The following is a 15,845-nucleotide window of genomic DNA, read 5'->3' on the forward strand; positions in this document are numbered from 1 at the left end:
TTGCCTTGGTGACGTGTCCTTGGTGACGCGCCTCTCTTGACCTCTGGCCCCACCTCCCTGGATGAAGCGGCAGTCCATGTGACCGCTGCAGCCTGTGCTTGGCTTGTGATTGGCTGCAGCTGTCACTTGGACTGAATTGTCATCCCGGGAGGTCAGACTCGAGGAAGAAGCCGGGAGTTATTGGTAAGTCAGAACTTTTTTTTTTTTACACGTTCACGTATATTGGGATCGGAAGTCGCTGTCCAGGGTGCTGAAGCAGTTTAACTCTTTCAGCACCCTGGACAGTGACTGTCTCCTGACGTCGCGTACCGGAACATTTTTTGCCGGGTTCGGTCAAAACGAGTTCGGCTGAACCCGGTGAAGTTCGGTTCGGACGGTTCGCTCATCTCTAAGACACTCCATTTGGATGTTAGTAAACAGAAAAGCACGTGGTGCTTTTCTGTTTACATTCAGAGTTTGACAGCTCTTGCGCGAATCACGCAGTTCGCACGGAAGTGCTTCCGTGCGACCTGCGTGGTTTTCACGCACCCATTGACTTCAATGGGTGCGTGATGCGCGAAAAACGCACGATTATAGAACATGTCGTGAGTTTTACGCAACGCACTCGCGCTGCGCAAAATTCACGCATTGTCTGCACTGCCCCATAGAGTAATATAGGTGCGTACGACACGCGTGAAAAGCACGCGCGTATATTACGCTCGTGTAAATGAGGCCTAACACACATATACCCAACGTAAAGTCCAGACGTATACCACAAAGTAGCATACGTCATCCATACTATGTTCGATTTATTTTGTGGCGTAAAGCACAGCAGTCTATTCTTTCCTATACAGTAAAATATATATATTGACATACCTGCATGGTGGATGCCGTAAAGACACCATTTTGCTTACTGTCAGTTGTAGAGAGGTTTATGGAGATGTTTAGTGTATGCACCAGGAGAATCACCCAGTGAACACGCTAAACCCGCACACCGAACGAGGTGTGAACAGAGCCTTACAGCCCAAATAAGATGCTAGGTAAGATGCCAGGAAGCAAAGGGGCATGACCCTAAGGGTAAGTTCCCACGCTGTGTTTTTAGGCGTATTTCGGGGCGTAAGCACCTCGACATTCGCCAGAAAAAATGGTAGCTGAACGCCTACAAACATTTGCCAATTGAATTCATTCAATGGGAAAAACCTAAGCTAGGAGGTTTTACCAAAGAAACACAACTCAATATTTATTTCCCAGATTCTGCAGTTGTAGAAAATATCCCACATGTGGCCCTAGTGCGGTAATGGACTGAAGCACCGGCCTCCGAAGCAAAGGAGCACCTAGTGGATTTTGGGGCCTCCTTTTTATTAGTAAAATATTTTAGGCACCATGTCTCGTTTGGAGGGCTCTTTCGGTGCCAAAACAGTGCAAATCCCCCAAAAGTGACTCCATTTGGGAAACTACACCCCTCAAGAAATTTATCTAGTGGAGCATTTTGACCCCACAGTTTTTTTGCAGAAATTATTGGAAGTAAGCCGTGAAAATGAAAATCTACATTGTTTCAAAGAAAATGTAGGTTTAGCTAATTTTTCCTAATTTCCACAAGGACTAAAGGAGAAAATGAACCACAATATTTGTAAAGCAATTTCTCCCGAGTAAAACAATACCCCACATGTGGTCATAAACGGCTGTTTGGACACACGGCAGGGCTTAGAAGGGAAAGAGCGCTATTTGGCTTTTGGAGCTCAAATTTAGCAGGAATGGTTTGCAGAGGCCATGTCACATTTACAAAGCCCCTGAGGGGACAAAACAGTGGAAACCACCCACAAGTGACCCCATTTTGGAAACTACACCCATTGAAGAAATTATCTAGGGGTATAGTGAGCATTTTGACCCCACAGGATTTTTGCAGAAATTATTGTAAGTAGGCCCTGAAAATGAAAAGAAGAGTTTTTGAAAGAAAATCCTCAGCACATCCAAATTTAGAAAAATATAAAAAGAGCTTTATTTCGACATAGAATAAAAGTCCATAGGACACAGTTGGGACGTGTTACTGCTAACGCGTTTCGAATGGAGTGTTCTTACTCATAGCATACCGTAACACACTTAGGACATGTGTTTTAAAGAGGCTCTGTCACCAGATTTTCAAACCCCTATCTCGTATTGCAGCAGATCGGCGCTGCAATGTAGATAACAGTAACGTTTTTTTTTTTGTTTTTTTAAAACGAGCATTTTTGGCCAAGTTATGACCATTTTTATATTTATGCAAATGAGCCTTAAGTACAACTGGGCGTGTTTACAGTAAAAGTACAACTGGGCGTGTATTGTGTGTGTGTACATCTGGGCGTTTTTACTTGTTTTACTAGCTGGGCGTTGTGAATAGAAGTGTATGATGCTGAAGAATCAGCATCATCCACTTCTCTTCGTCAACACCCAGCTTCTGGCAGTGCACAGACACACAGCGTGTTCTCCAGAGATCACGCTGTGACGTCACTTCCTGCCCCAGGTCCTGCATCGTGTCGGACGAGCGAGGACACATCGACACCAGGCGACAGAGGCTACGTCGACTTACCTGCAAACGCCGATGCTGCTGCAGAATCAACTGTAGCCTCTGGTGCCGATGTGTCCTCGCTCGTCCGACACGATGCAGGACCTGGGGCAGGAAGTGACGTCACAGCGTGATCTCTCGAGATACACAATACACGCCCAGTTGTACTTAAGAAAGGCTCATTTGCATAAATATAAAAATGCTCATAACTTGGCCAAAAATGCTCGTTTTTGAAAAAAAAAACACGTTACTGTTATCTACATTGCAGCGCCGATCTGCTGCAATACGAGATAGGGGTTTGAAAATCTGGTGACAGAGCCTCTTTAAAATCAACATCGACCAATCCTGTAACATTTGAGGTCAGAAAGGAACTACCACCTTTTGAGAAGCAAATTAATTAGGCTGCAGGTGTGCGGCAGCCACACCTATACATAGAAGCTAGTTCACACTAGTTAGATGAAAAAACATGCGGTATTGCACAGGCTTATAGGAAGAAACCCGTAGTACATATGAATAAAATTGAATAAACGATATATATACATATACACACACACACACACACACACACACACACACACACACACACACACTTAATGAATATATTGTGCAAAAACACATATGAGGATATAGAATTTCTACTATTGAAGTACAGGGTGGGCCATTTATATGGATACACCTAAATAAAATGGGAATGGTTGGTGATATTAACTTCCTGTTTGTGGCACATTAGTATATGGGAGGGGGGAAACTTTTCAAGCTGGGTGTTGACCATGGCGGCCATTTTGAAGTTGGCCATTTTGTATCCAACTTTAGTTTTTTCAATGGGAAGAGGGTCATGTGACACATCAAACTTATCGAGAATTTCACAAGAAAAACAATGGTGTGCTTGGTTTTAACGTTACGTTATTCTTTCATGAGTTATTTACAAGCTTCTCTTTGTTTACAGCCATTGACATGTCGCAGAGGTTAACACGTGAGGAGCGGATAGAAATTGTGTTGATGTCTGGTGAACGCAGTACCCGAGTCATTGCAGCAGATTTCAATGCAAGACACCCTATGAGACCACCCATCTCCCATGCTACAGTTTGCAAACTGCTTGCCAAGTTTCGTGAAACTGATTCAGTGTTGGATTTGCCCAAATGTGGACGCATAAATACTGTCACTAATGAAGAAACATCAGTGGCTGTCCTAGCTTCATTCAGCAAGAGCCCACAGCGTAGCACTCGCCGCATGTCACTGGAGAGTGGCATCAGTCGAACATTCCTTCGGCGGATATTAGCTACTCACAAATGGCACCCTAACAAACTCCAGCTGCTGCAGCATCTCAACGAGGATGACCCAGATCGGCGCACTGAATTTGCAGAATGGGCAAAACCAAAATTGGAACAGGACCCTCAGTTTACACCGAACATTTTGTTCAGTGATGAGGCAAACTTTTATGTGAATGGTAAAGTTAACAAACAAAACCACCGTTATTGGTCTGACACTAACCCACATTGGATAGATCCTTCCAAGACTGTTGGAACACAAAAATTGATGGTATATGGGGTACAAAGATAGAGGGGCCATTCTTCATCAATGGAAACCTCAAGGCCACGGGATATCTGAAATTGCTACATGATGATGTGTTTCCCTCTTTATGCACTGAAGCTGGCACGTTCCCTGAGTTTTTCCAGCAAGATGGTGCATCACCACATTATGGGTGTCAGGTCCGAGCATTCCTAGATGAAGAGTTTCCTGGAAAGTGGATTGGTCGTCGTGGGCCAGTTGAATGGCCCCCTAGGTCTCCCGATCTGACCCCCTTAGACTTTTATCTTTGGGGTCATCTGAAGGCAATTGTCTATGCTGTGAAGATACGAGATGTGCAGCAACTGAAACTACGGATACCGGAAGCCTGTGCTAGCATTTCTTCTGCGGTGTTGCTATCAGTGTGTGAAGAGTGGGAGAAGAGGGTTGCATTGACAATCCAACACAATGGGCAGCACTTTGAACACATTTTATAAGTGGTCAGAAACTTGTAAATAACTCATGAAAGAATAAAGTAATGTTAAAACCAAGCACACCATTGTTTTTCTTGTGAAATTCTCGATAAGTTTGATGTGTCATATGACCCTCTTCCCATTGAAAAAACTAAAGTTGGATACAAAATGTCCGACTTCAAAATGGCCGCCATGGTCAACACCCAGCTTGAAAAGCTTCCCTCCTCCCATATACTAATGTGCCACAAACAGGAAGTTAATATCACCAACCATTCCCATTTTATTTAGGTGTATCCATATAAATGGCCCACCCTGTAGTAGTACTACTAGTGTTAATTCCACTCCTTCCACCCTATTTTTCGTTTACAAAAACTGTATTGAACGAAAAAGAGGGAGTTAGTTGCTGTAGTTGAAATACTCGTAAAATGAAAAAAAGATTATGGATTTAAACAGCCGGGGGACATGATGACATTTTCTTTGCATAATTTAAAAACAGAAATTATGTGCACTGAATGTGTATATGCATTTGCTCATAACATATTTAAGACTTATTGTCTACATATCTTGAAGCAAAAGGACGAGCTGGACAAAAAAAAAATATTTTTTGAAAACAATTTTTATTTTTTTGTCCAGCTCGGACTACAGATCCCAGGACAACTTATTGGGTGAGCACACCTGCAGCTTCCATTGCTGCCATTTGTTTTTGTTCGTATTGATCTTGGCTAGTGGTGCTCCCTGTCCATGAGATTGCAATAAATATATATATATATATATATTATTTTTATTTTTTTTCCTTCATTATATTTGATATGTCACAACCCCTATGTGAGCTTGTTTCAAATCAAGATTTGGTCTCTACTATCACCAGAGAAACACCCATTTCATTAATTCAAGAATTTACTGCTATGGATATACGGTTTTCAAAATTTGCACAGGTTTTTGTGCAATCAGCCCCGCATGATACCAGTACTATGGAATGCAAGGAGCTTTTTCTCAATCTGGAGAAATTATACAGCTCAGAACAACGTACTTGGTGGGACCATAAGGGTATGTTCACACGGCAGCGTCCGTTACAGCTGAAATTACGGTGCTGTTTTCAGGAGAAAACAGCTCCGTAATTTCAGCCGTAATGGCATGTGCAGGCGTCTTTCGCTGCGTCCATTCCGGACGTAATTGGAGCTGTTTTTCCATGGAGTCAATGAAAAAGACTCCATTTACGTCTGAAGAAGAGACAGGCACTTCTTTGACGCGGCAGTCTTTTTTACGCGCCGCCTTTTGAGAGCGGTGCGTAAAAAAAATTACCGTCGGCACAGAACATCGTAAGACCCATTCAAATGAATGGGCAGATGTTTGCCGACTATTTTGAGCCGCATTTTCGGACGTAATTCGGGGCTAAAACGCCCGAATTACGTCCGTAAATAGTGTGTGTGAACCCAGCTTAACACTCTGAAAATGTATATAGAACGCAACATGATTCCAAGAGGTTTAACCCGTTAGTGACCGCCCCATAGTGTTTCTACGTCGGTCACTTAGGCTGGGTTCACACGACCACTTTAACGTCCGTAATCGACGGACGTATTTCGGGCGGAAGTCCCGGACCGAACTCAGTGCAGGGAGCTGGGCTCCTAGCATCATAGTTATGTACGATGCTAGGAGTCCCTGCCTCTCCGTGGAACTACTGTCCCGTACTGAAAACATGATTACAGTACAGGACAGTTGTCCTGCAGAGAGGCAAGGACTCCTAGCGTCGTACATAACTATGATGCTAGGAGCCCGGCTCCCTGCACTGAGTTCGGTCCGGGACTTCCGCCCGAAATACGTCCGTCGATTACAGACGTTAAAGTGGTCGTGTGAACCCAGCCTTACAGGCTTTATTCTGATGCAATAGACTTTTTACGTCACTGGATCGGAATAAGTAAACAGAGCAGGGAGCTGTCAAATCTCCCTGCTCTCAGCTAGTGGAGGTAGCTGAGAGCTGGGGGCGTCCCTGTTCGACCGGGTGAGATCGATATTAGTATCGATCTCACTCGTTTAACCCCTCAGATGCAGCACTCAATAGCATGTGCCGCATCTGAGTTGTTATGGAGAGAGGGAGCTCCCTCCCTCTCATTCCACCGACACCCGGTGATAAGATCACCGAGTGTCTATGTCTCCGATGGCAGCCGGGGGCCTAATAAAGGCCCCCAGGTCTGCCTATAGTGAATGCCTGCTAGGTCATGCCAGAGGGATGACCTAGCAGATGCCTGTGCGTTTTACTTCTGTATTGCAGTGTATTATAAATGCGATCGTAGGATCGCATACTGAAGTCCCCTAGTAGGACTAGTAAAAAAAAAAAGTTTAATAAAAAGTGAAAAAAAAAATTAAAAACCCACTTTTCCCCCTTACAAACTGCTTTATTATTAACAAACAAAATAAAGTAAAAAAGTTACGCATATTTGGTATCGCCGCGTCCGTAACGACCCCGACTATAAATCTATTACATTATTCAACCCGCACGAAAAAATAAAAACGTTACGGCTCTTCAAATATGGAGACACAAAAACAAATAATTTTGAAAAAAAAGTGTTTTCACTGTGTAAAAGTCGTAAAACATACAAAAAATATACAACTTTGGTATCGTTGCAGTCGCAACAACCCACTGAATAAACGTATTGTATTTTTTATACCACACGGTAAACTGCATAAATTTAGGATGCAAAAAAGTGTGGCGAAATTTCAGGTTTTTTTTCTATTCCCACCCAAAAAAAGTTAATAAAAGTTAATTAATAAATTTTATGTACCCCAAAATGGTGGTATTAAAAATTACAACTTGTCCCGCAAAAAAACAAGACCTTATACAGCTATGTCGACGCAAAAATAAAAAAGTTATAGCTCTTTGAATGAGACGATGAAAAAACGTAAAAAATGGCTTGGTCATTAAGGTTTAAAATAGGCTGGTCATTAAGGGGTTAAGAATGAACAAAATCCCTACTATCATATATTCATTACAATTTATTACTGAATGGAACAATATTTTGACGGACTGCTCTTATCAAATTAATAGTTAAATACGAAGAAGAAAGACTTCTAGTAGATCAAAACGGAAATCAAATATACAGAATAATCTCTTGAAAAATATGCTAATCTCTCTGATTTCAAAATATTGCAGACCAAAGTACAACCTAATATTTCCAAACTGGAGGCTACCATCATGGATATTTAAAAAAAAAGGAAATACCAATGCGATGTTGATGACTACACAAACGATCAAGTGTATGACTGGAATCGAGTCAAACACAATTTTCCCAGATCAATCCTCAAAAAGAAAAGATCAAACAAATGAAACAGAAGATCTTCATGTGAGTTTTTCTTCTACGGAGGCTGATACCTCTGAGGCTGGATGCACACGAGCGTGTGCGTTTGCACGCGCAAAAGGCACTTGACAGATCCGTGTGTCAGCCCCGTATGATGCGCAGCTGCATGCTTTTCGCGCAGTCGCCATCATTATGATACTCCGTTTGGATGTTTGTAAACAGGAAAGCACCTGGTGCTTTTCTGTTTTCATTCATCCTTTTCACAGCTGTTGCGTGAATCACGCTTGTCCCACGGAAGTGCTTCCGTGTGGCATGCGTGATTTTCACGCACCCATTGACTTCAATGGGTGCGTGATGCGCGAAATACGCCCAAAGAACGGAAATGTCGTGACTTTTTCACAGCGGACTCACGCTGCGGAAAAATCACGCAACTGTCTGCACTGCCCCATAGACTAATATAGGTCCGGGCGACGTGCGTGAAAATCACGTATATCCCGTTCGTCTGAATAAGCCCTGACTCAAATACAGATTTTACTGAATCAGAAAAAGAGTCTAGTACTCCGAAAAAATATATACCTCAGAAAAACAATGAATCTGCTACACGCTCAAAAACGAATACGAAGGGGTGGCAGGAGACAGAGGAAAAAAAGATACCAAACGAAGACAAGACTAACTAAGGGCTTATTCAGACGAACGTATAATACGTCCGTGCTACGCGCGTGATTTTCACGCATGCCGCACGGACCTATGTTAGTGAATGGGGCCGTTCAGACTGTCAGTGATTGTCACGCAGCGTATGTCCGCTGTGTGAAACGCACGACTTGTCCTATATTTGCCAGTTTTTCGAGCATCACGCACCCATTGAAGTCAGTGGGTGCGTGAAAACCACGCACGGCACACGGACGCATAGTCAAAACTATGAATGTAAACAGAAAAGCACCACGTGCTCTTCTGTTTACAAACATAAAAACAGTGTCATAATGAAAATCACGTAGCCACGCATCATATGCTCAGGACACACGGAGCTTTTGTGGACCTTTTGTGCGCGCAAAACACCACGTTTTTGGCGCGCGCAAAACGCACACGCTCGTGTGAATCCGGCCTAAGATGGATGTTTCTACAACAAAAGAGTCATCATCTTATCTCCAACAATTCTCAGTAAGGGTATGTTCACACGACCAAGTTTTAGACGTAATTCGGGGCGTAAACCGTCTGAAAAAACAGCTTCATTACGCAGACAAACATCTGCCCATTACTTTCAATGGGTTTTACGATGTACTGTGCCGACAACGTGTCATTTTACGCGTAGCTGTCAAAAGACGGCGGGTAAAAAAGATGGCTCGTCAAAAGAAGTGCAGGACACTTCTTGGGACGTAATTGGAGCCGTTTTTCATTGACTCTATTGAAAAACAGCTTCAATTACGTCCGTAATGGACGCCACGAAAAACGCGAGTAGGAGCAATTACGTCTGAAATCCAGGAGCTGTTTTCGCCTGAAAACAGCTGCGTAATTTCAGACGTAATTGGAGTTGCCGTGTGAACATACCCTAACAATGAAATCAGGGTTTTGTCAAAAGGACTTAATTTTGTACCTACAGCCGAGTTCAATCTTTTCCAAGCAATTTTGGATGTTAACAGATTCGCTCGTCTCCTAAGGTTATGTTCACACGCAAATGTAAAATACGTTTTTGCAAGGGCAGGCGCTTTTCGCGGCGTCCATTACAGACCTAATTGGAGCTGTTTTTCAATGGAGTCAATGAAAAACGGCTCCAATTATTTCCCAAGAAGTGACATGCACTTCTTTGAGACGGCCGTCTTTTTACGTCTTTTGACAGCGGCGCGTAAAAAAAAAGCCCGTCTGCACAGAACACCGTAAGACCATTGAATTCAATGGGCAGATGTTTGCCAACGGTTTGGAGCCGTTTTTTCGGCCGTAATTCCAGGCCAAAAACGCCTGAATTACATCCGTAAATAGGTCGTGTGAACATACCCTAACCGTAAAGAGACATTTTTTTCAAAGTGATAATTCTCAGGATTTAGAAGGAAATATTTCCCAAGATACTCGTGATGATCACATCACCATTTCTTCCATATATGTCTAATATTGTGGACTTCCATGGTTATACATCCGACGAATATGTCATGTCCCAAAATGAACTTACTAATCTAAATTTTTTGGAACAAAAATCACTGAGGGTATTTTCACACGCTTAACAAAAAACATCTGAAAATAAAGAACTGTTTTCAGAGAAAACAGCCTCTGATTTTCAGTTGTTTTTGAAGCTAAGGGTATGTTCACACGAGGGCGTCCGTTACGGCTGAAATTACGGGGATGTTTCAGCCTGACAGGTCACTTCTTTGACGCGGGCGTCTATTTACGCGCCGTCATTTGACAGCGGCGCGTAAATATACGCCTCGTGTGAACAGACAAACGTCTGCCCATTGCTTTCAATGGGCAGATGTTTGTCAGCGCTATTGAGGCGCTATTTTCAGACGTAATTCGGGGCAAAAACGCACGAATTACGTCCGTAAATAGGCCGTGTGAACATACCCTGAAAATGAAGCTTTTAGGCTATGTTCATACAGAGTTTTTTTGACGCGGAAACCGCTCCGCAAAACTCGTCAAAAACGGCCCAAAAATGCCTCCCATTGATTTCAATGGGAGGCAGAGGCGTCTTTTTCCCGCAAGCGGTAAAACCGTCACGCGGGCGAAAGAAGGGACATGCACCATCTACGAGCGTTTACGCCTCTGACCTCCCATTGACATCAATGGGAGGCAGAGAAAGCGTATTTCGCTGCGTTTTACGGCGAAAAACGCCGCGAAAATCGTCGTGCAGGGAGAGGAAAATCTGCCTCAAACTACCAAACGGCCTTAAATTTGGAGCTTCTTTTGAGGCGTTTTTCATAGTGTTCAATGGAAAATCAGCTCCAAAAAACGCCTCAAGAAGTGACATGCTACTTCTTTTTACGGAGCGTCTTTTTACGCTCCGTTTTTTTAAACAGAGGCGTAAAAAGACGCCCTATATGAACTAAATGCTGTTTTTCCCATTGATTTCAATGGGTAGATGTTTGTAGGCGTTCAGCTTCCGTTTTTTCAGGCGTTTTTTGAGGAGTAAACGCCCCAAAATATGCCTGAAAACACTGCGTTTGAACATACCCTTACATCTAATGGACTTGGAAAGAGAAAGCAATGATTCTATTTACCACAATACCCAAATATCAGAATATAAGATATCTAATCCTAAATTTTATCCTACTCAATCTAGGGCTAATATACTTGATGATTTCCAGTATTGTATAGAAAGAGATCTCAAATCTCTACATGACAAAATTTCTGCGCCTTCTCTTTCCAATACCAATATAGATTCAATTTCCCAAGCAAACAATTTCTTTGCTCTTGAGAAATTGAATAAAAATAAAAATATTGTTATTCGTCAAGCTGATAAGGGAGGTGCAGTGGTGATTTTAAATTCTTCTTTGTATAAAACACAAGTTAATAATTTATCTAATACGAATACATATTGCAAGCTATTATCTGATCCAACCACAGCTTGCACACTGTCATTGAACAAATTACTTGAAGAGGGTTTGGGCTTGGGAGTTTTAAATGAAAAAAACGTCAAACATCTCAGTCCAGTTTTTCCTATTAGGCTGGATTAACACGACCATGTTACGTCCGTAATGGACGGAACGTATTTCGGCCGGAAGTCCCGGACCGAACACAGTGCAGGGAGCCGGGCTCCTAGCATCATAGTTATATATGACGCTAGGAGTCCCTGCCTCGCTGCAGGACAACTGTCCCGTACTGAAAACATGATTACAGTACGGGACAGTTGTCCTGCAGCGAGGCAGGGACTCCTAGCGTCGTACATAACTATGATGCTAGGAGCCCGGCTCCCTGCACTGTGTTCGGTCCGGGATTAGCGGCCGAAATACGTTCCGTCCATTACGGACGTAACATGGTCGTGTGAATCCAGCCTTATGCCCATTTTCTACGGTTTTCCCAAAGTGCATAAAGACACCTTTCCACGTCCTTTACGTCCGATTATATCGGGCATAGGATCTCTTAACAAAAAATTAAGCGCTTGGATAGACAACTTATTACAACCTTTAGTCCAACAAAGCCCAGGTTATCTGAAAGATAGCAAAGAGGTACTCAAATCCTTCCAGAATTTTACTTGGTCAAACACCTTTTCTTGGCTTACTTGCGATGTCGTGGGGCTGTATTCATGTATCTCGCACGTCATGCTGTTCAATTTAATCTAAATAAATATAGTACCTATACCCCAAAATTACAGGAGTTCATTCTGATGTCCATAGAATACCTGTTGAGTCACAATTTTTTCAGTTTTGACAAGTAATTTTTCATTCAAATTGAAGGCGCCCCTATGGGCTCTATATGGTATATTGACGACCTGCTCTTGGTTTGGGCTGGAGATCCAATTTCAATACCACATTTCATTAATGATAATTGGAATTTAAAATTTACCTATAATACTTCAAGTTCTGAAACTCCATTTTTGGATTTACTTCTAAGTGGGGATCGCCAAAACATTTTACAAGTTCTGATTAAACTGGAAACACGTTATCCAAAGGGATTAAACTTCTATATTTATATTAAGCCATTTTTGTCTTTTGAACTTATTACAACCTTTAGTCCAACAAAGCCCAGGTTATCTGAAAGATAGCAAAGAGGTACTCAAATCCTTCTAGAATTTTACTTGGTCAAACACCTTTTCTTGGCTTACTTGCGATGTCGTGGGGCTGTATTCTTGTATCTCGCACGTCATGCTGTTCAATTTAATCTAAATAAATATAGTACCTATACCCCAAAATTACAGGAGTTCATTCTGATGTCCATAGAATACCTGTTGAGTCACAATTTTTTCAGTTTTGACAACTAATTTTTCATTCAAATTGAAGGCGCCCCTATGGGCTCTAAATTTTCCCCTTCCCTAGCCAATCTTTTTATGTCTTGGTGGGATGAAAAATATATTTTCTCTGAAATTAACCCATATAGTAAAGCTATTATATGGTATGGGCGTTATATTGACGACCTGCTCTTGGTTTGGGCTGGAGATCCAATTTCAATACCACATTTCATTAATGATAATTGGAATTTAAAATTTACCTATAATACTTCAAGTTCTGAAACTCCATTTTTGGATTTACTTCTAAGTGGGGATCGCCAAAACATTTTACAAAAATTTACACTAATACATGTGTCTCGTGCAACGTCAAATATATAGGCCCGGACCGAACACAGTGCAGGGAGCCGGGCTCCTAGCATCATAGTTATATATGACGCTAGGAGTCCCTGCCTCGCTGCAGGACAACTGTCCCGTACTGAAAACATGATTACAGTACGGGACAGTTGTCCTGCAGCGAGGCAGGGACTCCTAGCGTCGTACATAACTATGATGCTAGGAGCCCGGCTCCCTGCACTGTGTTCGGTCCGGGATTAGCGGCCGAAATACGTTCCGTCCATTACGGACGTAACATGGTCGTGTGAATCCAGCCTTATGCCCATTTTCTACGGTTTTCCCAAAGTGCATAAAGACACCTTTCCACGTCCTTTACGTCCGATTATATCGGGCATAGGATCTCTTAACAAAAAATTAAGCGCTTGGATAGACAACTTATTACAACCTTTAGTCCAACAAAGCCCAGGTTATCTGAAAGATAGCAAAGAGGTACTCAAATCCTTCTAGAATTTTACTTGGTCAAACACCTTTTCTTGGCTTACTTGCGATGTCGTGGGGCTGTATTCTTGTATCTCGCACGTCATGCTGTTCAATTTAATCTAAATAAATATAGTACCTATACCCCAAAATTACAGGAGTTCATTCTGATGTCCATAGAATACCTGTTGAGTCACAATTTTTTCAGTTTTGACAACTAATTTTTCATTCAAATTGAAGGCGCCCCTATGGGCTCTAAATTTTCCCCTTCCCTAGCCAATCTTTTTATGTCTTGGTGGGATGAAAAATATATTTTCTCTGAAATTAACCCATATAGTAAAGCTATTATATGGTATGGGCGTTATATTGACGACCTGCTCTTGGTTTGGGCTGGAGATCCAATTTCAATACCACATTTCATTAATGATAATTGGAATTTAAAATTTACCTATAATACTTCAAGTTCTGAAACTCCATTTTTGGATTTACTTCTAAGTGGGGATCGCCAAAACATTTTACAAAAATTTACACTAATACATGTGTCTCGTGCAACGTCAAATATATAGGCTGTACTACTAGAAAACGGAAAACACGCCTTGCAGAACACATATCAGATATTTTTAAAATTTCTGTCAAAACATCTGGAGCAGCGAAACACTATTGAAGCACATAGCAGTTCTTTGGAATACTTTAGATTCTACTGTATAGAACAAGTGAAATAGCCCGTCCGAGGAGGTGATTGGAAAAATCATCTCCATAATAGGGAAGCATTTTGGATTCTTCAACTGGAAACACGTTATCCAAAGGGATTAAACTTCTATATTTATATTAAGCCATTTTTGTCTTCTGGATTCTTCCTCTATAAAATTATTTTTTGAAAAAAAAATTTTTTTGTCCTGCTCGTCCCTTTGCTTCAAGATATGTAGACAATAATTCTCAAATATGTTCTGAGCAAATGCATATACACATTCAGTGCACATAATTTCTGTTTTTAAATTATGCAAAGAAAATATTATTGCATTTGTTCAACTGTACTATACTGTATACACATATGGCTTGAAGCGCTACTGTACGCATAATGCATTATCCAAAATTTCAGTATGTCCCCGGACTGTTTAAATCCATAATCTTTTTTCATTTTACTATATCCTCACATGTGTTTTTGCACAATATATTCATTGATTGTGTGTGTATGTGTATATATATATATATATATATATATATACAGTGGAGGAAATAAGTATTTGATCCCTTGCTGATTTTGTAAGTTTGCCCACTGTCAGAGACATGAACAGTCTAGAATTTTTAGGCTCATTTTACCAGTGAGAGATAGATTATATAAAAAAAATAAAAAATCACATTGTCAAAATTATATTTATTTATTTGCATTGTGCACAGAGAAATAAGTATTTGATCCCTTTGGCAAACAAGACTTAATACTTGGTGGCAAAACCCTTGTTGGCACGCACAGCAGTCAGACATTTTTAGTAGTTGATGATGAGGTTTGCACACATGTTAGATGGAATTTTGGCCCACTCCTCTTTGCAGATCATCTGTAAATCATTAAGATTTCGAGGCTGTCGCTTGGCAACTCGGATCTTCAGCTCCCTCCATAAGTTTTCGATGGGATTAAGGTCTGGAGACTGGCTAGGCCACTCCATGACCTTAATGTGCTTCTTTTTGAGCCACTCCTTTGTTGCCTTGGCTGTATGTTTCGGGTAATTGTCGTGCTGGAAGACCCAGCCACGAGCCATTTTTAACCGGTTAAGGACTAGGCTGTTTTACAGCTAAATGACCAGAGCAAATTTCACAATTTTGCTATGCGCTTCTTTAGATGACTATAACTCAGCAGGTGAATAAAGTTCATATTTGAATTTTACACTCTTTTTAAAGGACAGATAGGGCTTTGTTTTACTGGCATTTGTCAGTATATATCATTTTTATTTTTTTCTCTAAAGTGGGCAAAATTGGAAAAAAATGCAAGAATTTAGCAATTGCGCCAGTTTATGCTAGCATTTTTCACACACGGTATGGACCACGGACAAAATTAATCTCCTTTCACATTCTTCCACTTCTCCCGTGCATGGGGATACCAAATATGTGTGCCTTATTCACTGTGCGGGCATGTGCCAGGGCTTGGCATAAAAGGAGGCTTTTCGGTCCAGGAATTTTGCATTTGATTTTATAGCAGCATACTGTTTTCTGGTGGGCGTAATGCTGCTGAAACATTAGAATCACCCCATAAATGACTTCATTCGCACAAGTAGACCCCACAAGGTTTCCTTCAAGGGGTTTATCATATTTTTAGCAAGTCCAGTTTTCTTCTGAAAGTTTCTTGAATAAGATGGAACAAAAAAAAAATCAGCTATTTT

The sequence above is a fragment of the Rhinoderma darwinii genome, chromosome 1 (genome assembly GCF_050947455.1).
Source record: "Rhinoderma darwinii isolate aRhiDar2 chromosome 1, aRhiDar2.hap1, whole genome shotgun sequence".
Lineage (NCBI taxonomy): Eukaryota > Metazoa > Chordata > Amphibia > Anura > Rhinodermatidae > Rhinoderma > Rhinoderma darwinii.